This window comes from Amblyomma maculatum, chromosome 10 (genome assembly GCF_055883805.1).
Source record: "Amblyomma maculatum isolate TAMU_Amacu chromosome 10, ASM5588380v1, whole genome shotgun sequence".
Classification (NCBI taxonomy): domain Eukaryota; kingdom Metazoa; phylum Arthropoda; class Arachnida; order Ixodida; family Ixodidae; genus Amblyomma; species Amblyomma maculatum.
In genome coordinates this window covers 149,199,264-149,223,286 of record NC_139353.1, presented here as the reverse complement: position 1 = coordinate 149,223,286, position 24,023 = coordinate 149,199,264, and the positions used below count along the sequence as shown (strand labels likewise).

The window sequence follows — 24,023 nt, the reverse complement described above, 5'->3', positions numbered from 1 at the left end:
AAGCTCAGCTACTTTGGTCATCTGATGAGAAGAGAGGAGTCGCTGGAGAAAGATTTGATGTTGGGAAAGGTTGAGGGTCGCCGGAGAAGGGGTAGGCAGCGAACGCGATGGTTAGATGGCATTCTCGAGGCATTGCAGATGAAGCTATGTGATGTTAAGAAGATAGTGAGAGACCGGAAAGCGTGGCGTGACATGGTCCATAGGGTCACGAAGAGTCGGACACGACTGAACGCCTGAACTGACTGACTTGGTGGTTACAGGGTTAACGTGCAGCTAACTTCATATGATTAGCATCAATTAAATGCTGTGTATCTTGGGGACCATCATTAACAATGTCATTAAACATACAAAATACGTAGGCACCTTTTATTCAGATAGCATTTGTATACAAAATCAAAAGCACCATGGCAATGTCAGAAGCAGCTTAGGCATATAAGCACAGCCTATTTTGAACATGATGTGGAACAGGTTCCTTAGCCCTCATATTTTTCAAAGTCTGCTAACAAACAGATGTGCATTTGCAAAACCCTGCATGGTATGCAGATGAGCCATTCCTGCCACTAACAAAATGAGCCACTTCACAGATTTCCATATGGTCCTTCCAGGCTTTGAACTCTGCAAAAAGAAAGATTTTCCAAGTTGTCAAAAGTGAGTCTCAAAAAAAGACAGCAAGAAACAGAACTCTTGTAGACTGGAAAATACAAAATACAAAAAAAAAAAAAATACAGGTACTGCCAACACCAGCGGATTGCACAAGTAAACTGCGCATGTTGACATCAATTTTTGGAAGCAGATTTCAGAGGCTAGGCTACACTGCCATGCAGTCAGCCATAACTACTGCTAGATGAATGTCAACATATCCAAAATGAGCTAGATAACTTCTTATCAAGTGGTCCTTTGTGTGCCTTCATAGAGGCTCTGACAGGGCTTAAACATGGAAAATAGACTTGTCCTCCGCACTCATTGGTTCTTTACGATGCCTGTCACTGGAAAGGCCTAAAGCTTTTCCTATTGGTTCATTGACTTGAACGAGAACATCTTTGGTGTAACTCCGCCTGGTTGGGTACTTGAAACAAAAGTTTAAGAAACACCATCACCAACCAAATTTTTTATTAGAACCCGACGTTTCAGGTCCAACTCAGTCCCTTCCTCAGGGGCGACTAAAGTTCGAGGCCCGCAGTAGCAGGCACACGTGGCGATGTCCAATTGTGTAGCAGAGCCAGGGTAGCGTCCCCGGATTCTTGTTCACTGCTGCAGCTGTCAGCCGGATGAACCGAAAAAAGACGTGACGTCTTTTGAAAGGATTGGTCTCCACATCAAGTATGTTCACCTCGTCAAAGGCGATTTTGTGGTCGGCGCATTCGCAGTGCTCGGCGAGGGGGGTTGCTTTTCGAGTTCAATTGCCGGGCGTCGTTTTTGTGCTGCAATATGCGCAGACAGAGATTTTTTGTTTCGCCGATATACGAGGCAGAGCACGAGATTTTATAAGTAACGCCTGGTTATTTTTCTCTGGGAATATGGTCTTTTGGTTGCGGCAGAAAACGGCAGACTGTTGAGGTAGGTTTGTGCGACACACAGACGTGTTTGCGCAGGATGCGTGCAAACGCCTCACTGGTGCCCGCCACATATGGGAGCACAATGCGAGGGCGCTTCGTCGTTTGCGTGCTGACCGACCCTCTTGTCCTGCTAGCTCGACGGTGGGAAGCACATTGGAATAAAGGCGCGTGTATAGCCATTCTTCTTCAGATCGGCTATGCATAGGCCGCTGCCTACTACTGCAGGCCTCAAACTTTAGTCGCCCCTGAGGAAGGAACCGAGTTGGTCGCGAAACGTTGGGTTTTAATAAATAATGTGGTTGGTGATAGTGTTTCTTAAACTAGTGGTTCATCACACCGATTAACAAGCTAATGGCAGAAGGAGCACAGGTAACTTCTTCAAGAGCCTACATATGCTCTTTGCAACCATGTGTTCTTATTCCATCATTTACTATCAGCCAAAAAGAACTCAGTACTCTGACAGCATTATCTGCACACTGGATTCACTTTCAGAGTTTATTTCGTTGCAGCAAGGTGCCAATCACGACAAAGGCACTGGTCATCGAACAACAGAATGCCCAGTGCTGAGTTTAAAGGCAACAAGGAAACAGAGGTAAACCTGCCAAGTACAATGATCAAGAACAATGTAGAAGCAGTGTTGTGTTGTGGCAATTATTCGAGGTAAATCTCTGTGCATCATCATTGTACAACAAAAAAGAGTAAAAGCTGCGTCCAGGTGGCATAAAGCGTGAAAAAAAAAAAAAAAAAACAAAGCTTTGCGGTATGACTTCCCCCTCAAAGAAGCATCGGCCCAATGCTCTACATTGAATAGAAAGGTAGGCAAAAATAAACATCAAGCAAAATATAAACACAGTGCCCATCAGTTATAATAGGGCTTTAGGCACACAACATACAATTTTTGGACATGTATCACCCCTGGGGTCCTGTCAGCAGCATCTGGGGACAATTCCATAGCCCATTTCATCTAGATGAGTGAACTTGATTTGCGGAAACAGCAGCATAAAATTTATGGTTTTCATTAAATCCACGATGGTGATTCAGCATCCAAACCTAGAGTCGGTCTGCTGGCTCGTAATTTTCATTGTCATTGTAGGTTACGTTAGGCATTGGTGCCTTGCTGGCTTTTTATGCGCAGCTGGGCGAGTCGTCGGGCTGCTTCTGCACGCTGAAGGTAGGCAGTGACACTGAGGCTGTCCTTTTCCGTTACATGTGGCATCAGCATGACATTGAGCGCTGTATTAAGGCAAAAGCCTTTAAAGGGAAACTGCACCGGTTGTAGATTTTGATGAGTTTCAAGGAATCAAATGATTACAGGTTCCAGGTTAAGCATGCAAGATATCTTCGCGCTAGCATTTCAAACAATGGCGCAAATAGCAATTTAAACCGCTTCAGCTATCAAGCTTCTCCTCACCACACAGCGACGCATGGGGTGCACATGATGACATCATTGACGGCACCGGTATGTTTCCCGCATAGAATGGCTTGGTTGGAAGAAGTAAAAACAAGGCTACCAAAATTGAAGGCCCAGAAACATTGTTTGATGGCATTAAAAAAGGCACCGCATGATGTGGGCGAAGGTAACGAAAAGAAAAAATATTACCGTCCGTGATATCAAGCTTCTACGCAGTCCTTCAGTGCTGTGAGGAGAAGCTCGAATTGTAATCGTTGATTACTTCATCAGTTTTAAAGATAGCACACAAACACTTTGCAAGCATTACCGACAGCTTATGGAGAGTCAAATTCTTTAATGTCGCAGAATTCTCAAAAAGTGATGCAGCTGCGCTTTAATGGCTCATACTGTCTGCGTTCGTTCAGTCACAATATAGCTTTCAATCAAATGACATCACCTGAAACCGAAACTAATGTCATCGGAAAGATAAAAATCCTGCATCCACCGGGAATCGAACCTGCATCCCTCGCATCGCCAGCCTAAGCTTTAACCAACTGCGCCACGCCCGGGATCGTGAACTGCACATAAATCTTTTCTACAGTGATTTGGTTTGGTTTGCGGGGTTTAACATCCCAAACAGACTCAGGCTATGATAGGTGCCGTAGTGGAGGACTCCGGAAATTTCGACCACCGGGGGTCTTTAACGTGCGCTGACATCGCATAGAACACAGGCGCCTTGCTTTCGTCTCCATCGAAAAGCGGCCGCCGAAGCCCGGTTACGATCCCGCATTCTTGGGAACAGTAGTCGAGCGCCGTAACCACTGCGCCACCCCGGCGGGCCCTTGTCTATCGTGAGGATGAGTTAAAACACATTATAATTCTCCTTGTCTGCATGATGCTGATGCGGCCACTCTCCTTTGTAGTGAGGGATCACAGAGTTCTTCATTAGGCCAATAAATAAAGGAGTAGAGAAAGAACAAAAACTATACCAACTGCTGTGCATTGGCCAAAAGTCAAGAAAAAAGAAAAGAAGAAAAAGAAGGGGTCAGTCCTTCAACAATCTTCTCGTTTACGCCACCAGTCAAGGCGGTGCTTTGTCACCTCTACTGCCCTACCCAGGGTGTGCTCTTTGGGTGGTGACATCGACTGCAGACCAAGTGCTGTCGAAGGAGTCTCCATCAGTGCTGATGTCGCAGTTGTAGGGGGGGAGGGCCACAGTTTCGGGCACTCGATCACAACATGCTGTATGGTTTTATCGGCTGCGTCGCACTTGGACCACTTGTGCGCAGAAAACCACTCCGTGCCTCGCAGAGTAACCCGCTGCCGTCCGCTGTCTCGTGTGTTGTCATTGATGTTCTCATTATCGATCGTGTGTTTTGTGCTGGAGTCCACCGCCAGGGATGACATTGCCCGTGCTTCGCTGTGCCATCTCTTCATTTCTGCTTCTCAAACCTGGTTATGGATCTGCTCTCTCCACGCAAGCTGGAATATCTCCAACAGGCCGGCTTATGGAATTCCGTACTCCTCTGCCAACCTTCGCGTTCAAAGCATCCATCTGGTGTTGGAGCACTTGAGTACGATGTACTTGTATGCCTCGCTGGACCATCTATGGCAAAGTGCTCAGCCGGCGCTGCAAGGCAAGCTTGGCGGTAGTAATGTTCTCTTCTGTGCTTGGGTGTCCGCTCGTGGTTGAGAGCGGCTTCCAAGAAGGTACTCAGCAGACGGTGCCGTTCAAGATAGCACAACAGGCGTGTATTTGGTTGCCTTGGACATAATACAACACACACACAAAAGACTAACTGTTACGCAGTACGCCGCAACGTACTAGTAGTACCGCGCACGGTACACTCACGGCTCGCAAGCCGTTAAAAATCGGGCCAGGCGCGCACGACTGCCCGTAAAATATGCGGAGCCCTCGGGCGACCGCGGGAGCTTCAAACCAAGCGACTGCTCACAGACGCGGCTCCGTTCTAACTCGAGTTGCCTCCCCGCCAGAGCGTAGCCCCCCGACGTGCAGCGCTCCCTCTCTCTGTTTTACGAGCCGTGTCACTCGCGTACGCTTTACTTTCACGCGGCAGACAGCCGAGATCATCGCCTCTCCCCGCGGGGGTATTGCCCGCCGTTAGCAATGTTTAGTCTGGCTGTTTCTTCCGAGAAGTTCCGCTCTTTGCAGACACATGCGAAACCGGAGAGCGATGCATTCCTACCGTCCCGGTGCTCTGTCTCCGGAGAAACACGGCTGTTGTATATGGGCTTCAAGTGGGCGCATCGGGGCCCGCCCGGTGGAGGAGAATCTCCCATTGCCGAGGTGCCGACATCACTACAGCGGTTGTCTCACATGCGACGATAGTAGCGCTGACAATGACGCTGCAATTAGTGATATGACAATGACGACATTAGCAATGATAACGGTGCATTTAGTTGATAATGATAATGAGAGCAAACGTGATGCACCGTGTGCACCAGCAACGCTCAGCCTTTCGCACTTCTGCAGTGTAGATTCCACAGTGCTCTCGGAATTTTCGGGCTCCCTGCCATACACAAGGTGGAATGGAGTTGACCTGCTTCTCCGCTTCTAGCCGGCAGCAACAGCGTGGTGGGCTACTGTGCTGACATTAAAACGAGAAACTAGTTACATCGGCTTAACTTTCAGGCCGACTGACTGCTAATGCATGCAAGGAGGACAATGCCACGGACAACGAGAAGTGGGTTTTTTACACGACGGATATTATGATGTGCTTCTCGCTTTCTACAACGATAATTAGTCTGAAGAAGCCTTTGGCCCTTTGCTTCGGCGTTGCGAGTCAGGTAGTCAGTTGCTAGTATTATCCACTTGATGCTAGATTTCAATGTCGGGAAATGACCTAGTAAGTCCATGCCGATCTGTTGGAATGGCCTCGCAAGTGATTGGTTTGGTTGTATATCCTGCAGTCTTGTTAGCAGTGTTCGGTGTCGTCAGCAGTCGCAGCAACTCCTGACATAGTGCGTGACATTAGCAGATAGACGAGACCAATATGGGCCCATGTTATTTAACCTGAATGCGACTGAGAGTAAAATAAAGTTAAGACGCCCAGCTGTGGGCTCATCATGAGGGGCCTGTAGGATTTCATCGAGAATGCCCACAGGGACAAGTAAGTAGGCGGTCAGGGTGCGAACGCCATTATAAAGCGCAAGGGAGGCTAGTCCACGTTTGAACACTCTAAGCAGCAAGGATGACTTTCCTTCAAGGTAGTCGAAGTCTGAGTGCTGAACTTGCATGAAATAGGCCCCAAAATAGCATCGTTATTGTCTTCTTCCAGCACTTTTGGACAGGGGCTCGTGAAAAGCAGTACCATGTGTGCGTGGCCAAAATAGGTGTTTAGAGCAGCTCTTGGAGCAAGCAAATATGCTTTTTGGAGCAGCTAAATGGAGCAGAAAGCAGGACAGACGTTCTGAAACAGCTATGGAGCAGAAATGTTAATGTTTTATAGCAGAAATATCGACTTTTTGAAGAAACTTCAGAGCATGTGGTCAATTAAATCTCCAATAAGTCATAAAGGCCTTTCTACCCTTCTTGGCAGCAGAAATTGTGCTGCTTACAAACAGGCCCGCTGTGTTCTGAAGACGTTTTACTGCGGACTGACTGTAAACAACATGTCACCAGCGTGCAGTTTAAAGGCCCATTCACGATTAAGGATTGCAAAGGGTGTGCGATTAAGGAACCGCTCAGATTGACCGATGTTCACACTTGCAAAGGCAACCCGTGGGTCGCTTTCCCAAATTGGCCTCGTTCAGAACGAGACTTGTCGACCTTGACTGCTCACCAAAACAGAAGCCGGATGTAAACCGAACTTCGATTCATATCAACTGTGTTGCTGATTGGTGGCCGATTTAAGACCAGGAAGGAAATGTTGGACATGTGCCTTTTTATATATGGGAGCGCTTGTTGCTAAACAAGCTAACTCTCAAAACATAAAAATAATGTGCTTCAAATTGTATGCTTAAATAATACAGCATGAGCACATCTATTTTGGCTTTCTCGACAATCTCTAGACGAAGCCCAAAACAAGTCCAAGGATCGCTAAGGTTGCACACTATAGTGAAGGCTTGCCAAAGTAAAAATAATATGCGAATGAAATATTTTTGCTGAAGAAAGAAAAAGGCTCTTAGTGACCACAATCCACGGCATGCATGCAAGAGTGCCGCAGTCACTATGAATAGCAGAAAACATGGGGATGATATCGTGCGACGTCAGCGCCCAAGGTTGCCAAACCATAAAGCTGCTTTCGCTATTAATAATAAAAATTCATTTTAAACTATCTACTGCACTGAAATCTCAAATTCGAGGATTTATAATCAACGTGAACGGAGTGAAATGCAATAATCAGTTTATGCTCAAATTTTAGCTGTCATGCCCTTTAAGTGAATATAGTTCAAGCATATGGTACCAACATAAGAAACACTACAGAATTATATGAAAATGTCACTGAAATACACTGAACTACGAGCACGTGAATGAATTAAGCTGCTAAATTTGAAAATACACAAGATGCGGGCAGAGTCATTAAATAGAGCCCTAGAACATAATTTTTTCCATCTCCTCACCTTCAAGTGCATTATCTGCTCTGGTTTAGAGCTCTGCTCTTAGTTTAGTGACGTCACATAAAAACAGAACCTCATCTGGAAGAGTAATTTTTTTGTCATGGGCAGAATATCCAGGCTCGGGAACCTCTGGGCTTTTCAAAAACATAGCAAAATTATGAATGCTGCTTGTCTTAATCTCAATTATTGAAATGAAATAAATAATTTTAAAAAAATCGAATTTTCCAGCGTGTTTACGAGCTTTGCAAGCTCTGCAGACGTATAAAGAAGACCTCGGTGGTCAAAATTTGAGATGAATTCGTTTTCTTTTTCGCACACATAATTTGCTCAAAATTAGATACAGAATAAGTACTGCATTTTGATTTGTGTCAGAACTTTCGAGCCACATATCTTGCAATATACCGGGTGCGCGAGGCATTTGAGGATGCAATGTTGGCTTCAGGCAGAGAATATCTCCAGCAGATATATATTTTCACCAAACTTTAGGAGATATTTCTCTTACTGTTTATTTTCACATTACTCAATGAATGCGCCACTTGCAGCAATAACCAATTCAATTCGGCTTCGGAAATGGCTGCATGCACGGATCAGGTGGTTCTTAGAGGTACTGCCCATTGAGTTCGCAGTGGCGACCTTCAGAGCTTTTTGTATTATGTGGCCTTTTGTCCGCTTCTCTCTCAACGATGCCGAGTGGATTCAAATCTGGACAACTAGGAGGCCACAAGTTGGGAGTGATGTGGTTATAGGGGAGAAAACCTGGGCCAGGGGGCGCTGCGCCGCTCTGTGCGTCAGCGCCCTCCATGGAGACCCCGTCAAAATCTACGCGCAGCCCGGCCGCGTCGTCTGCTAGCCGCCGCATAGAAAAGCATGTTGTCGTCTGCTCCGCGCTGCTCTCCAGCACGTGTTTGCGCGCGCGCGCTCGGTTGTTTCTCTCCTCCTCCGGCCGCATTGTGGCCACCGTCGCGCTCTAACAATGAGGGGGGGAAGAAAAAAGAAAGAAAAGAACTAGAAGGAAAATAATGACGGCGCACTTTTTTCGCGAAGCTTGTGTGGAAAAGTAATGGGATGGTTGTGGGCCTTTCTTTTTTCTTTTTTTTTTGGGGGGGGGGGGGATTTCTCGTACCATTCGTGTGTCGTACTTCTCTAACTGGCGGTGCTGAAGCAGCCATCGTGGAACCGGGTCGGCCTCAAGAAACAGATATTCGTCATTAATGCGATCACTTTACGTCAATCATCCTATCCTCATACGCGATCCTGCTTCGGGAGCTCAAAACTGTGCGTTCGCTATAGGAGATAACTGAACTAGGAATTGCGCAGCGTAACAGTGGAATTAAGAAGACAAAGATTTCCGTGGAGAGATGTCCCCGTCTGCATGGAAAGTCGTCAGACATTTCCTCGCTGTTCGTCTCGTGGAGAGGAAACTGCCGCAAAAATGGCATGCCTCGGCTTCTGGGGAATGACCCAGGTCGTTAAGAAACCCCTCATCGTTAACAGTAGCTAGGTCATTGATTTCGGATGGCAGCGCTGCAGCAGTGAACTTCCCCTGGCCGGTGTCGGCAGGAACCAAAGGGTAAGGCGGCATGCTTTGTGCCTTTGTAGGGAACGCATCCTAAACGCGCCGAAAACAGGCCCCACGGCGCCGGCAGCACTGCCTAAAACGTTTGTCCCAAAAGAGCTGAATAGGCCCCTTTCAAGTGACCAGTTACAAAGGGAAAGGAAGGAGCACTCGAAGGCTGGACCCTTCACTCTGTGAACATGGACAGAGGCATCAAGAGGTGCCGCCTCAAGTCCTTCAAGATACCTGTCGTTTGCCTCCGGCCTCCAAGCAGCGAATTCGCTTTCTTTTTTTTTTTTTATGTATGTCTGAGCCTGCCAACAAGCGCTCTTTGAAAACAATGTCTGGCGATCAATTAATCATAATTTCTTGCTTTCAAAAGCACCCATAAAAAACATGCCTCCAGCCAGCCTCTATGTCAGCCGGGGCACAGAAAGAAGCAAAATTAAGAAATCCCACTGGCAAAGAGCGCCGGCTTTGCGCGCGAGAACGCGCCACCAACCCCCCTCGTCCTCACTCTCCTTCTCCCGCTCCGCGTGCACGCGCGGCTGAATGTAGCACGCGCTCCCGAGCGAGCGGGCTGCGCAGACTCCGCAGACAGCCACGCGCAGCGCGGGCGCGGATGCGCGTAGGTTTTGTAGTTCCTCTCCGCTCCGCTGTAAACCGAGCGCTGGCGTCGCGGAGCAAACTCCAGCTTTGGTTCCCTATTGAAAGTTGTTGGCCAGCCACTCGTGGGTGACGCAGGCGGTGTGGGCGAGAGCCGAATGTTGCTGAAAGACACGAGTTTTTTTTTTTTCAAAACAGTATCAGTCCAGGCCTTCACAACGGTGGCAAGCACCTCTGCGTACTCGGCAGCATTAACGCGGAGTCCTTCTGCAAAACAGTGCGGCAGCATGACATCACCCTTGTTGCTGACGGCTACTGACACCATCACAGACAGAATTTTTGTGTGCAATGCTGTCAGCACCTCATTAGCGCTTCCGTAAAGCCATCTTTCATTATGGCAATTAGCTTTTTGGTCTTGATCGAAGTTCTTTTTATCTGAAAGAAAAAAAAGCATTCCAGGCTCTTCAGCTTGCCTAGCAAGCGCTTGGACCAGAGCAGACTATTCTTCCGAGCTTTACCAGAAAAAAATTGCGCCCGCCTCATGACACAGAAATGGTACCTCACGTCCTCGTGCACAGCAAGCCTGACAGCTGACTCTGCGACATCGAGCTCCTTTGCAATGGCCCGCATTGACTTCTCTGGGTTGTCACTCACGATGACTAGCAGCCTCTGAAGAAAATTAGGTGTTCTGACGACGTCTGACCACTGAGTGTGCTTTTTCCTTTTCGCCACAGATGCCACGTCACCGTCACAGCACATCAGTTCTGTTCGCACCTTGTTAACGAAAGACTTTGCTACATTCAGAAAGTTGGCAATTTCCAAGTCGCTGTGGCGCGCGGCCAGTGCGATGAGGACTGCATGGTGTTTCATTTCCTGCGTCAACTTGTACGCTTCCATTATTCAACAAACTGCGCAGTATAAATGATAAGGGGTCAACTAACAAGAAGCCGCATGCCTAGATACATATGCTGAGCCTGCTGGTGTCTATGGCGATAAGGAGTAGTAACCTCAAATGCCTCATGCACCCAGTGTATAACTGTGCCTAGTGACGGGCAATCAAAGTAGCTTCAACGTCCTCGAGCCTTCCCTCGTGAAGCAAGTGGTCAAATTCATCATTCGCAAAGAACACGCAGTGAGCAAAAAAAAAAAGAGAAATTACAGGTTCTCAATTTGTGTTTGAAGTTTTCAGGTGCAAGAAAAAGTAAGCTTGCAGCGATGGTATACTGGCTCCTAATCACAAAAACACCACTTTCGCTGAAAACAAAACTCTTATAAGGTAGAAAAAAGAGAACAGAAATGCAGGCATTGCAGAAATACAGAAATCGCAAATGCATGCACAATGACATGCAAGGGATCCCGGAGGCTGCCTAACATGTATTATTGTTGCATGTTTGAATTGTTAACTTTTGTTTCAAAAATGGCAAAAAGACAGGCTAAATATTGGAAGCCAAAAAAAAAATTTGCGCTTGGCAGTGCCACAGGCAGTCAGTTTCGTTTTGGTATGTTTTGGTTCTTTGAAGTCACAGCTATGCATTTGGCATGCCCACATGGTTTCATTTTTAATATACATGCTTTGGTTTACAAGTGCGGAGCAGCAGTTTTCCTCTGATGAAGTTCATGCCTCAGTAAGCGCTTCTCTATTGAAAAATCTGGTATGAAATGCACACAGGATTACCATACGTTGTAACTTACTGGGCAGAATAAACCTGCACTGACCCGAGTGGAGCTGGGAAAGAAAAGAAAGGCTGGAAAAAGTAAGATTTAAAATGGCATGGGTGCTTAAGGAAAAAAAAAAAAAAAAGCGACAAAAAATAAATAAATAAATAAAAAAAACCAGCCTCGAACGGGATTTAATCCTAAGTCCTTTGGAGTTTTAACTGAATGTCTTAGCCATTGCGCCACACGAACAGCTGAGACCTCTCGCATTACATTACTTGTGTAGTGCAATTGCATTTTTTACACATATTTTTCACTCACCGCTAAACAATTGCATCCCAAGTGTGCTGAATGCTTTTGCTGGCTGTTGATAGTGTCACCGATGTCTCATATCTATGATAAGCATAGGAGTCTGCCAAACTATCTCGTAATATTTCTATTTCTGTATTTTCTGCTGTCCCAGCGTGCATGCACAGACCTTACTGGCACATCAGTTTGCCATCTGCAGGGCAGCGACGCTAGAGTACACCACATAAGGTATTTTTCCCAAGTCTAAATCCCTTGGAAGGAAAAAAGACCTCTGCAACTTCAAATCGAAATATCTGGGCAATAAATGTTTCTTGCTGCCGGACAAGCGACAAAAAAGTCACGAAACACTGCACTATTGGATTCTGGCAACAAAAAATATTCTGATGGGTCCCATACTGCAGAAAATCTGGCATCCATGAAAAATTATGGGCATGTATCTGGCAAGTGGCAGGAAGGTGACGCAGCACTGCAATGACTGTCCGTCAGGTTGTGTGACATCACAAGGCCACATGACATGACCAAGTCAGCAGGTGCTGCTACACAGGGTGCTTTTCATGGTATCAAGTTAAAAAGGAAAACAAAGAGAACATCGCTTGGAGCAATTACGCGCCACTATTTGTCTCTTGCAGGTGTATCCGTGACAAAGGTTTGTGCATGCAGGGCTACTGGAATCACTTGAGGCAAATCCTTGAAGCCTTTGTTATGAAATATTAAAAATTGTAGAGGTTCAGCTCTCTTTGAACCAAGTCAAGAGCATTAGCCATCGGCCGGTGCCGCATTTGTAGCTGCCGCTTCAGTCTTGGCTTGATTCCGCATTTGGTAAGCTCAGCAATAGGCTAGTCTGGCTTCTCGTTCGATGTCTTGGCAACCTGTCTGGCATGGTTGCAGTCTCTGTCACAAGCACAAGTGGATTCCTCTACACCACACTGCCTCCTTTTGTCATGCCACCTGGTGAATTCGCCCAACACTATGCTCGCGGTCTCGACTGCACTTACCCAGAAATGTTTTAAAGCAACGAACAGAATATGGGTGCACAAAACACAGACAACAGAACATGTTGGTGCCGCTGCAAATGAAATAGCTATTAGAAATGACAGCAGTGCCTACTCTGCTGGCAGAAATCTTAAGCAAAAATTTCTCATCAATTGGCCCTAATTGGCTATACAAGGCCATGCGACATTTTCCCATGAAAATAGCAGTGACTGAAATTTTTCATACTTTCACAATCATCTTTTAGCAAATAATGACCTCCTTTTGTTTCGCACTACATGCGCCATAGTGTCAGCAAATAAATTGCAATGCTGTTTGTACAGCAAGCGACTGCAGGCAAGGGACACGTCTGGGTGATATTTTTGAGGTAGTCGTGTAATCCAGATATCACCCAAGTTTCCAGGGCAAAAAAATTATGGCATGTAATTTCTTCCTAACAAAGATTACCAAAGTACTGCCTGCTGAGAACTTATTCTCGGCAAATAATTTCAACAGTATATGGAGCAGAGCATGAATTCAGGCAGCCCGAAAACCTGGGCCGGGCTGGAAAATTGCCGTTTTTATGGGTCTGGACCTGGCTCAGGCTTGACATGCAGGCCTGGGCTTGCAGCTTGAAGTGGCGGAACCAGGCCAGGCTGGGTAAAGCTGTGTATGGCTTCTTTTGGAGATGGAATTCCAGCACTAAAATCATTCCAGTGGTTTATGAATAAACCACTACTAGTACATATGTTGACAGAGAATGAGAGAAAGCTCATTTGTAAACAGAGTTTAATCAGTGCCCATCTGTGTTTTGTCCAAGTAATTTAGTACGAACATGCCGGGCTGCATTCAATGACACAAGTGAAAAAAGTTAGAAAGAAAAGGCTCAAAACTCGATAGCGAACTGTACTACAATGGAGGTGTTATGAAGTGCTGTGACCTGTCATGCATGACACAGCCCGTTTGCATAAGCACGTCAGGCCGCGGAAAGTCAGGGGCACTTCCGTCCCGTCTAATCCGCCTTTTGCGCGAGTTTTCTGCGCATGCGCGAAGTCGTAGCGGCGACCGATGGAAACACATTGAGTGGCGTCGACGGCGTTTCTCGGCGCCGCCAGTGCATGGGGGCTGGCGGCACCGGGCGGCACGGTGGCCGTCACAGGCTTGGCAAAGCGATGCCAACCACATCTGCCGCGTACGGTTGCCACTCTCTAAGCGCGCCAAGATGCAAGACGCGGTTTTTCAGGTTTCCTTCGCCGAGCCGCGGCCAACAACGACGTGAAGCTACAATTAGGGCCACCAAGTGTCAAGATGCGAATGGCCGACCTTAGCAACCGACTGCGTACTCTCGACTGTGCGAAAAACACTTCGTTACAGGTATGTATGCATCTAAGGGAAATGTGCATAATGAAAAGTATCTACCGGAGTTTGCACCAAGCCTGTAACCCACCAGTGATAGCCGCAATGAGCATTTGTTCGGCGCGTCTGATGGCGATGTATTTTGTCGTTTGTTTTCTTTATGTGCGAAGGGGCCGGGTAGCGCATATATCAGGTGGCTGTGTGCGCTAGACCGTAATATTTAGCATGTTTTATCGCGACTGCCGCCTGACTAAAAAGAAAAGAAAAATTGGGCGTTTGTTGTGATGCACCGCCGTTCGCGAGCCGAGTGGTTGAGCTGGTCATGAGGCTCGCGAACGGCAGTGCATTAAAACGCCGTGTTTTTTTTCTTGTTAGGCAGTCACGATAAAACATGCTAAATATTACGGCCTAGCGCACAGAGCCGCCTGTGATATCTAAGCTACCTAGCCCTTTCGCACATAAAGAAAAGAAAGGACAAAATACATCACCTTCAGGCCCCGGCGCAACTAAAGCAATCACGCACCGAAAAAATCCTCATTGCAGCTATCCCTGGTGCGCTACAGCCCGGGCGAAAATTCCAGTAGGTACTTTTCATTATGCATATTTTGTTTAGATGCATACATACCTGTAGTATCTGTGTTTTTGCCGCTCGGCGCATATGACGCACTTGACACTCTTGCACAACGCACAGTATTTTTTTTTTTTAAATTAAAGGCTCGCCTTCGTGCACGCCAAAGCATCCAGATTTTGTTCCTTTGGTGTACGCAATCAGATGCACTTCGTTAGGGAGCTTGATAATCGTCGTCTACGTCCAACCGTTTGCAACGGCAAGGAAACCACCCGGCACAATAAATGAGTCTCCTGGAGGGTTCATGCTCGTTCACTTGCAGAGTGGATCCCTCTGGACGTAGAACAGGGTTGGTTCCTGACCGAGATGCGCATCCGATATGTAGGAGATTCACATGTGTCACCAAGTTGTTGATTCTGCAGAAATCGTGGCGGAGGCAGAAATGAACGTTGGAGATCCTTTCACAACAGAATGACCATTCTCTGCGCACCGAGAACCTTTTCACCACTGCGATCACATCTGTTCTGACTCCTGAGGCCAGAAACTGGCTACAGCTCTGAATCATCCATTGCCAGAAACATGCAGCGCGTTTCCTGCAGGTGTGCATTCCGGCCGGGACAATGCCCTTTTCACGGGGTGTGTATATGTGCCCCTCTGCCGATCTTCGTGGATGAAATCCTATAGCTGCACGGTTGTAGATGACGCGAGGAGGAAGCGACGCCCATTGCACCATGCCGGCGCCGCGGTGACCGCATTGTGCTCGGTAACTCAAGACACCCCGCGCATATGCGCCGCTCAAAGTCACAGGAGACGATTCCACCTAGCTCTGCAGCATCAACAAACCCCTGGCTGCTTTGCCCTTTGAGATCCCTCTCTCTCTCTCTCTGCCCCCACCCTCTCCTGTCTGCCGAAAACCTGCACGCTGAGAGCGTCTCATTCTGTCACGTCGAACACGGCCCGCACTACACGCTCTTACAATACGAAGATAGTATATGTGTACGTGCGTTATGAGTGGATTGTGAAAACGCTCTACCTTCCCCCATACTGCGTGAACATGATATGCTGCAATCACTGTCACTACTTTTCGCTCCGAGGCCAAAAAAGGGGGGAAGCTTTCGCTTTCTACCAGCGTTGGCGTGGCCATTTCGTATGGTGCGCTTTCGCGTCGTCTGCTACACTGCCGCTCAATGTGTTTCCCGCCCGCTCCCGCATGATGGCGCCACATCCTCGCGCAAAAGGCGGATTCTCCCAAGCGGGGGCGAAAGGAGGAAAGAAAAAGCTGGGAGGAGGACTTCTCCCTCGCGCCTAAATTTTCCCCTCGCACTGACGGCGCCGCCGACTGCGCTGCGTGGCTTGCTTCGTCCTCGCGTGAACCGCTGCAGCCGTTACGACTCCGCTCGTTTTGAATGCGAGCGAGTTGCGATTTTTCGTCGCGGTTCTTTTACTCTGTGCATCTCATTCCTGCTGGCTCTTCGCCCCTTCGTGAGACGAGAGACTTGTCTGCGTGCACCTCCAGTTCCGTGGACCCATCTCGTCTGCTGATTGTGCTGGCCATTACAGTCGGCGATATCCGCTGTGTTTCGTGTTGTTGAACTTGTTACCTTCATGTACTGTGGAGAGACGTGCGTTTCGAAGAAGACGGTTCTTCCAGGAAGGGTAGTGTAAATTTTTAATCATGCACAGTGACATGTGATTACTTGCATCAAATACCAAACTAGGTAACTAGAACGCAGGTATTTGCTCATGTTTCTACATTGCTTTGATGGTATGGAATGCGTAGAATGAATATGTGCATCATTTATTTAATTTCATATCAACTGTACACATGCTGGCAGAAGCAGTGCCGGCAAACTGGGTTCTTTTGTAGTGATAAAGCAAGCGTGCAAGATTACAATGTTAGCGCAGAACACAGAACACTACTGTAAACTGTTAGCTATGTAAAGTGCGTGTGTCTGAGGGATACCTTGTCGCATCTTTTAATTTTCTGTTTCACGTGCAGTTAATAAAAAAGAGAAACGATATCTGCTGTTCTCTGTGCTATTTCTTGCTGCGGTCGGGTAAGCTTGCTCGCGAGCGCCTGCGCCCTCGAGAGCGCTATGCTTGTGGTTTTTCTTTCCATCACACTGTTCCTGCCGCGAGCCGGTCGCGCCGCGGCAGAACGATGATGCGGTAGAAAATCCACGGGCGCACGTGAGCGCGCGACCCGCGCTGCTTGAAGCAACCTACTCACACCCCCTTCAGCGCACCGTTTTTTTGGACCAGTCTGCTACACGGCCTCCCCCGTCAAGTCCATTTTTTACGCGCCCCCTCCCGCTATAATCCTATAATGGGGAGTTTGGCGCTAGCGTCTGTAATTCGTGGCCGCTGGGAGGTATAGGGAGTTTCACACCCCTGAGCACGTGCCTACTGGAGTACTCAACACCATCAGCTTAGGATTTCTCAGCAATCAGTGAGCAAGAGGGTAGCTTCTAACCTTTGTGTTACCGCTAACGGCTGGACATTTGAAGCCTCATAACAGCCCCTGGACAAGGACCTTCAATTGACTGCTCGGCAGGCAGCCATCTGTTCATAAAAATTCTGACTGTCTGCTTTGCCCCCCCCCCTTCCCCCCCAAAAGAATGTCTCTACGCTACAATAAATGCTGTAGGATAAGAGCTTATTGCTTTAGGAATCTTTACGTATTGAATAACATATACATGCACAATGAACAGACACTACCGCTTTTTGTCTCCACAGAGATGTGGTAATGTGGCAGTGATTTCTTCAATGAATATGTAAATTTCGTTTTTTTTCTGCCCTTGCCCACACATGTTCCTGGGGCAAAGTTGCCAGGGGCAGTCTTTTTGTAGGTGATTAAGCAAAGAACTTGCACCAAGAGCCAATTGTTTATAAGGAGTCATAGTTAAAATGTCCGTAATCCATACCTTTTAAATGTACATTGTGCTAGATAGCTTTACATAAAATGTCTGATCAAAATATTCTTCACCAAGCCTTTGCTTCTGTCGGTGCTTTAACTGTGCCCTTCTCTACCAAGAATATTTTACAAGGTTTGTCTCTCATCTTGATTTATTGTTATGTGCTAGTTGAGCAATTTTTAAGGCGTCTGCTCAGACTTACTTTGCAGGTTTGGCTCGGGCCGTCGTGGAAGCGCAGGCCGGATCCGGGACATGTAATCATTGCCGATGGGCTTGGAACCATGGGCCCGGGATGGTCTTCAAACGTGGGCCAGGGAAGGGGCTGGAAAATCCAACCCGTGCAGGGCTCTAGTAAGGAGTGTAAGAAACTAAAGGTACAGGAAAAAAAACACACACACATAAGGGGAGTTCAGTAGCGAGTTCATTACTTTGCAGCACCGCTACGTGGTCTCCGTGCTACAATGGAGTTGTCTAAACGGTATTTACGTTATCATTTCTGTTGCCTCAACAGAGCTTATCCTTTTGTCGTACCCGACGCAAACTAGGTAAAATTTCATCAAGGGTATGCAGGATATCATCCATATAGCTGCCGCTTTTGGCTGTAAAAGGTTCAGTGCTAGTTTCGAGCTTTTGGTGCTCAATATGTATCACTAGTTTCAAGCTAGTGATGCTCGAGCGATATCATAGGCAAGTATTTCACCCGGATGTGATCAAAACGAACAGCGTATGGAGAAGCTGGGCCAAGAACGAAAAAAGCATAAAATGAGCTTCGTCGCCCTAAGCAGCTAATCACTGACGAGTGCCGTGAGTATCTGGTTGAGAGAAGACAAAGCATCAAGCGCCAGTTAGCAGCATCATAAGACAGTGGAGTGCTCGCCTTCAACCATGCTAAATTGGCGCGTGCTGTAAGTGCATACCTTGGCACAAATCCCTGCAGTATGTGACAAATAAGAACGGTAAGCGGACAGCATATAACCACGAACATTGTACGCAAATGGGGCAGCTAAAATTTGAACATGGCGGCACCTTCATTGGCATGCTTTGTCTACAACTAAACAAATCTTTTCACAGACCGGGCACTAACCTTTCTGTACCGAAGCCGCAGCAGATGTGCCAGGGTTGTTCATGGCGCGCACACCAGTCAGTTCGATCGCACCCGTCCGTCCCTCGTTTACTACAACAAAAGCCACGGCACCAAACCGCCGCCGCGGCACCGGCGGCAACCCCAGGCAGGGCGGTTGGCGGGCGATGAGCGGTGGCTCGCCGGCACGCCGTGCCCCCAACTAGGGACAATCCGACCTAGGGATTGCTAGGGATTCAGGGCGGCTGTCCAGCAAAAATCCAGGCAACACTGGCATTATTCATGGCGGACGCGTCACAGGGGGCGCGCAGGGAGAATGTAGCGATCATGAGCCCTGTATACATGGACTCGACAGAGTCGGGTCGAGTAAGCCTGTCGAGTAAAAAACCAGTTGTCGGGTTCATGAATACGCAGTCGGGTCGAGTAAAATAGCCGCGGAGCGGGTCGCGTTAACTCGCTTGCAGGGGGTAGGTTAACTCGCTTGACTCGCTTGTCTAAAAGCATGTAGACGCTGTCGAGTCAGCGAGTCGAGTTATGGCGAACTCTGGGATTAAAAAGCAACCGGAGCGGCGATGAGCGTCAGCGAAGTTGAATGCTTTTTAGCCCTCATCAATGATAAAAAAGAATAATCGAAGCTCTCAATAGTAAAAGGAAACGGAATCAAATACGAGTAAGAAACTTGCACAATAACTACAAATCTCGACGCTACGCGCCGCTGCGATACTTACTCGCTAGAAAGCGAGTTCGTGTAGACACCAATCGGGTCGAGTAATGGTGACTTCACTTACTCGACGCTTACTCGACCCGGTGCTGTCGAGTCCATGTATAGACCTTTTCAAAATTGGCCAAAGGGCGCTGCCATATTGGAGACTGGGCTGTGCTCATAACACAGGAAAAAGCTGCGGATTCTCCCCCCCCCATACCTGGTTCTCAGCCCAGTCAAACCGGTTTCTCCAAGGGTCGTGAAAAGGTCTATACAGGGCGCTGGGGGACACGAGCCCCGATGGTAACCGGAGGGAAGAGGGGACACAGGGGTCGAGACAGCAGGGACTGGATACCACTGACAGGGAAGAGACAGGAGCCGGCAGCAAGAGGGTATGGGTGGTAGGGAGCTCTAATGTCACGAGAATTAAAAAGGCAGTCTTAAAGACAGTGAAGTTTACTGAGAAAGTATAAGTAGAAAGCAGGCCGGGCGAGTGTTTTGGGCAGGTAGTGGAGAGGACAAGGGATATGCTGTGGGAAAATAGAGAAGGAGACAATCTGGTAGTCATCCATGCCGGAGTAAACGACGTGCTAAAGAACAGGGGACAAAACCTAGGCAGGCAGATAAGAACAGGGGTGGCGAAGCTACGGGCTACAGCTGAGAATGTGCACATAGTGCTGTGCACAGTGCCGGCAGTCAAGGGACAGGGCCCGTATGTAGCACACCAAGTACTGAGGGCTAATGAGATGATCTGGGAGGTAGGGAAGGCCCTCAGGTGCGATGTCATGGATGTGAACAGGGTGATACATGGGGATAGGAACATTTGGGGATATACATTTCGAAGCCGTGCGGCGTCATCCCAGAGGTTGAATGTAGCTACCCTTTCGTAGTGCTGCAACCAGTCGTCGACGTCTTCATAGGTGTCCCCGTGAAAGGTCTTTGGGACGCGGGGGTTTTGCAACGTCACGTAGGTGGGGGTCGCGCCAGGCATTGCGACGACGTCGTGGCTACTGGTAGTCATGCCCGAGGGGGAAAACTCAGGTGGTAGGCCTCGTTGCCTGCGGCTAGTGCGGTGAACGGGCGTCTCCTCGAATATATGACCAGCACTCCTGCTTAGAGTAGGGGTACGGGACATCAGACCTGACCTCCACCAGATTTGTCACGGTGTTGGCGACTGGGGCTAGATTAACAGAGCCGGTACAGGTAGAATCACACGGTCCAAGGTTTAGATACGTCCCGCGAGTCCGGAGCCGATTCACTTCAACGTCGTCTTTCACTCTGAGCGCCCCCTGGCAATATGTTGGATTACATTAACACCATGAAGCATGATGTGACAGGGAGATTTAAGATAAGCTGTTCTATTGTACATACAGATATCATGGGTGCAAGGTAATCTGCTGGTGTAGGTAAAAACGTCCCCGGAAAATTCGGTGCCAGAAAAACCGTACCTGGATGAAAGGGCCCCTTATGAAGCAACTCCTAGGAGAAAACATCCTCAAGGACGAATTTTGCCCATAGAATATAACCTTCCAAATTTCACTTTGCAAAAAAATGAACCTTTTGTTGCATTCTGCGCTGACGTTAATAACTGTTGATAGTAGATGTAAGCATTGTATAGTATCTGGGTCCTGTGATTGCCTAATTAGTAGCCTTGAGTAACCGCCCACAGTAGAAAGCGTTACTGAAACACCCTCACAGATCTTTCAGTGATGAGGGTCAACCGTTCTGGTGTCCACGGTACGAAATTCTAGCTGCACTACCAGTAGTGCTTTACTAGGGAAATCAGGATGACCACCCTGAAACGCCCTTCCCCGCTTCTGCCACCAAAGCCGGTGGTCAGCGCGCAACAAGACAAAGACGAGGCTACTGGTCAGCACCAGATCATGCCACGATAATGTAGTGCAGGTCAAGCCATAAAACACCACGCTACCACTACTCGTTGCCATAATCTTTGTTGTTGCAATAATGTATGCTGATATGGGGCGCATCCGCACTGATTATTGCAACTCGACATGTATAATCATAGTCTACGCCTTTATAGCACAATGAGCTGCTGCAGCATGTGGAACGAGAAAACACGCAGAGAAACATACACAAAAAATTCAAATCAGGTTCAAGCTAAAATCACAAAAGGAGATGCAAGGTCAAATAAGCAAACAGGGGCGACACTAGTGTCCTCTTGCTAATTCATCATGTAAAGGCTCGCTTGCGGCCGTTTTTCACACTATGTTAGGCAAAACACCCATTTTCCGAGCATTTAATCCCAGAGAAGCCAATCTCCAGGGCAGGCGAAAGACTGAGATTACGATACGTTACTTTGATTGCACTCGTTTGGGGATATGTTCCCCTATTTCGCAAAAAAAAAAAAAAAAAAAAAGGACTTTCTTTCCGGGGGCGTTTGTTCCGGGAACATTTATTCCGGGAACCTTCTTTCCGAGGACGTTTTTACCGGAACCAGAGAATCTGCACACCCCTCTCTCGGTACCCGACTACAAATCTCATCTGCTGCTGAGAACTGAATGGGTCGCGGGGCCTTAAGCTTGGATCACCTGCATTTTGGCTTGGTCAATGAAACAGAAAAACGGAATTCAAACGGGAAATAGTAGTATCATTAAAGTCTGAAACTCTCCGCGATACCTTGGTTGGGTGATTTGTCGTTTACCTACTGGCTCAGCGCAATAGATCAAAGACCACAAATGCTGAGTGCCACAATGGTTGGGGAGCTTTAGATTGCGGTATTAGTACGACGTATGCCTATAATTGTCGCAACACTCTTAGGCGTACCGCTTTCCATTGCTCTCAATACGAGGTTGTCTAGATGGTCGCATTCGGGCCATTTCATCCGCTACAATGGTAATATACTGTTTCGCTGTGATGCGTAGCCCAACTAGATGCTGGACGTTCATGTCCGCATAGCCTCCAGCGTTAAGTAACATAGAGACAGCAGAGCCAATGCACACTTGTTACTGAAACATCAATGCTCGACGTAAATGGTCTTGCCTGACGTTTGATATTAATGACCGTGTGCTGAAAATTGAAGCCTTCACATCACGCGAAACATTTACAGTCAACTGCTCACTTTCCACTATTTCTTAAACAGCCTCTGGTACATAACGTTGAAGTAAAAACAGCATTCGTCCGCCTTCCCACGCACCAGACTACAGCTGCCCTGCCGTGCCTTGAAATCAGCCAAGGCCGGTAACGAACAATTGTGTGGTTATAACACACAGTGCATGAGTTGCTATTACATAGAGTTTAATTACCTTTAGCAAGGCTGACGTCTTCACAACTCTTTGCGATGTTTTCATTAATCTTTCCTTCATGTTTTGATACGTAACGCAAGCAGCACGGACGCGGCCATTTTACTAAGCGCTGTTGAGACTCCTAGCGGCGAACGCAAGCACATTACGAAAAAGAAAACCTTATCTAATTTAGTTGTGCGCTTTAAATGCTTTTCAAAACGCACACCAATATTTCATTAATAAGAACTTTTCAGTGCCCCCAGCATGGAATAACGTGCAGACGAAATGCCGTGCATCTATATATGTACGCATTGAAAAAGAGGCCTAAGCTGCCGAGTTTGTATATTAACTCTATGCTAATCTGCGTACTCTAGTCGTGCATTAATATTAACTACAACAGGTGTATTACTCTTACATGTACCGAATAATGAATACTGAACTTCTATATCTTCTGGTTTCGATTTTAAAAAGCCTGTTAGCAACTGCAAAAAAAAAAAAAAAAATTATTTCTGTGCAGGTTATGCAAGCATACGGAACTCTATGATAAAATTCAATAACAATTTCAAATTATTTAGTACGCGTTCGTTAAACCTCAAGCAATAAAAAAACTACGCACCGTTCTAAAGAAAGCACACGCTGTTCAAGATGAGCCCGCGCGGCGTGCCCATGGCGTGCCTATGTCGTCTAAGCACAACTTTTCAAACTTACCGCATGTAGGCACTGTATTCCGCTTGTCGTGAGTGGTATATATGCTTAAAAGTTAACCGATACTTCTTGATAAACGGCGATGTTGTCAATATGAGCAGCTTCACGGCATTGCAAGAAACACAGCGCAGTGAAGCCGTCATCCTGCGGTACACTCGCTGACCGACATTTGCAGCCCTCATTGTCCTGACCACACCGGGAAGCGTATTGCCATACCATATCCCATAGGCGCACTGGAACAGACGACGCTTTCAGCGAGTTAAACGGCGATTGTTGCTGAAAGATCTCTGTGAACGCAACCTAAAGGTAACATACACTCACTGTAAAGGGCGATTGTTGCTGAAAGATGTCAGTGAACGCAACCTAAAGGTAACATACACTCACTGAGGCATGAAATGATTGTGGGAAAGGTAATTGCTTAGTGTAACTGTTGTCATACCGATTGTTACTTAAAGGTGTCTATAAACGCAACCTAAAGGTAACCTACGCTCACTGAAGGCAGAATATAATTACAGTGAAGACAACTGAAAAAAAAAAAAAAAATATTCAGAAAAAACAATAAAACACAGGAGTCGAACGCATGTTTAAGTGGCATCAGTGAAGAGATGCGTGGTGTTAATCAATTGAGCCACCAAAACGACGGGAACGGTGGGCTTTAAATATGTTCTTATTTGTTTAGACAATATATCCACTATTTGTCGCTTGGTGGCGCTGCTCAGAGGAATCACGCGCCAGAGCGTCGTCTGCTCGAGTGCTCCTACGGGATGGATGGATGGATGGATGGATGGATGGATGGATGGATGGATGGACGGACGGACGGACGGACGGACG

At 47.4% G+C, this 24,023-nt stretch overlaps 1 long non-coding RNA gene across 2 annotated transcripts; it reads right to left on the bottom strand.

Annotated features, from left to right (window-relative positions):
* Positions 1 to 352: 352 nt before the first annotated feature.
* LOC146177703 (uncharacterized) lies at positions 353 to 22,614 on the bottom strand. Of its 2 annotated transcripts, XR_014701076.1 has the most exons (4): positions 22,509 to 22,614; positions 18,546 to 18,760; positions 17,664 to 17,829; positions 353 to 615 (listed from the first exon to the last, which is right to left on the bottom strand). It is a non-coding gene; the product is annotated as an uncharacterized LOC146177703 (long non-coding RNA). The 2 variants fall into 2 exon arrangements; XR_014701075.1 differs by lacking the exon at positions 18,546 to 18,760 and having other exon boundaries at positions 17,664 to 17,783.
* Between the last annotated feature and the right edge of the window lie 1,409 nt (positions 22,615 to 24,023).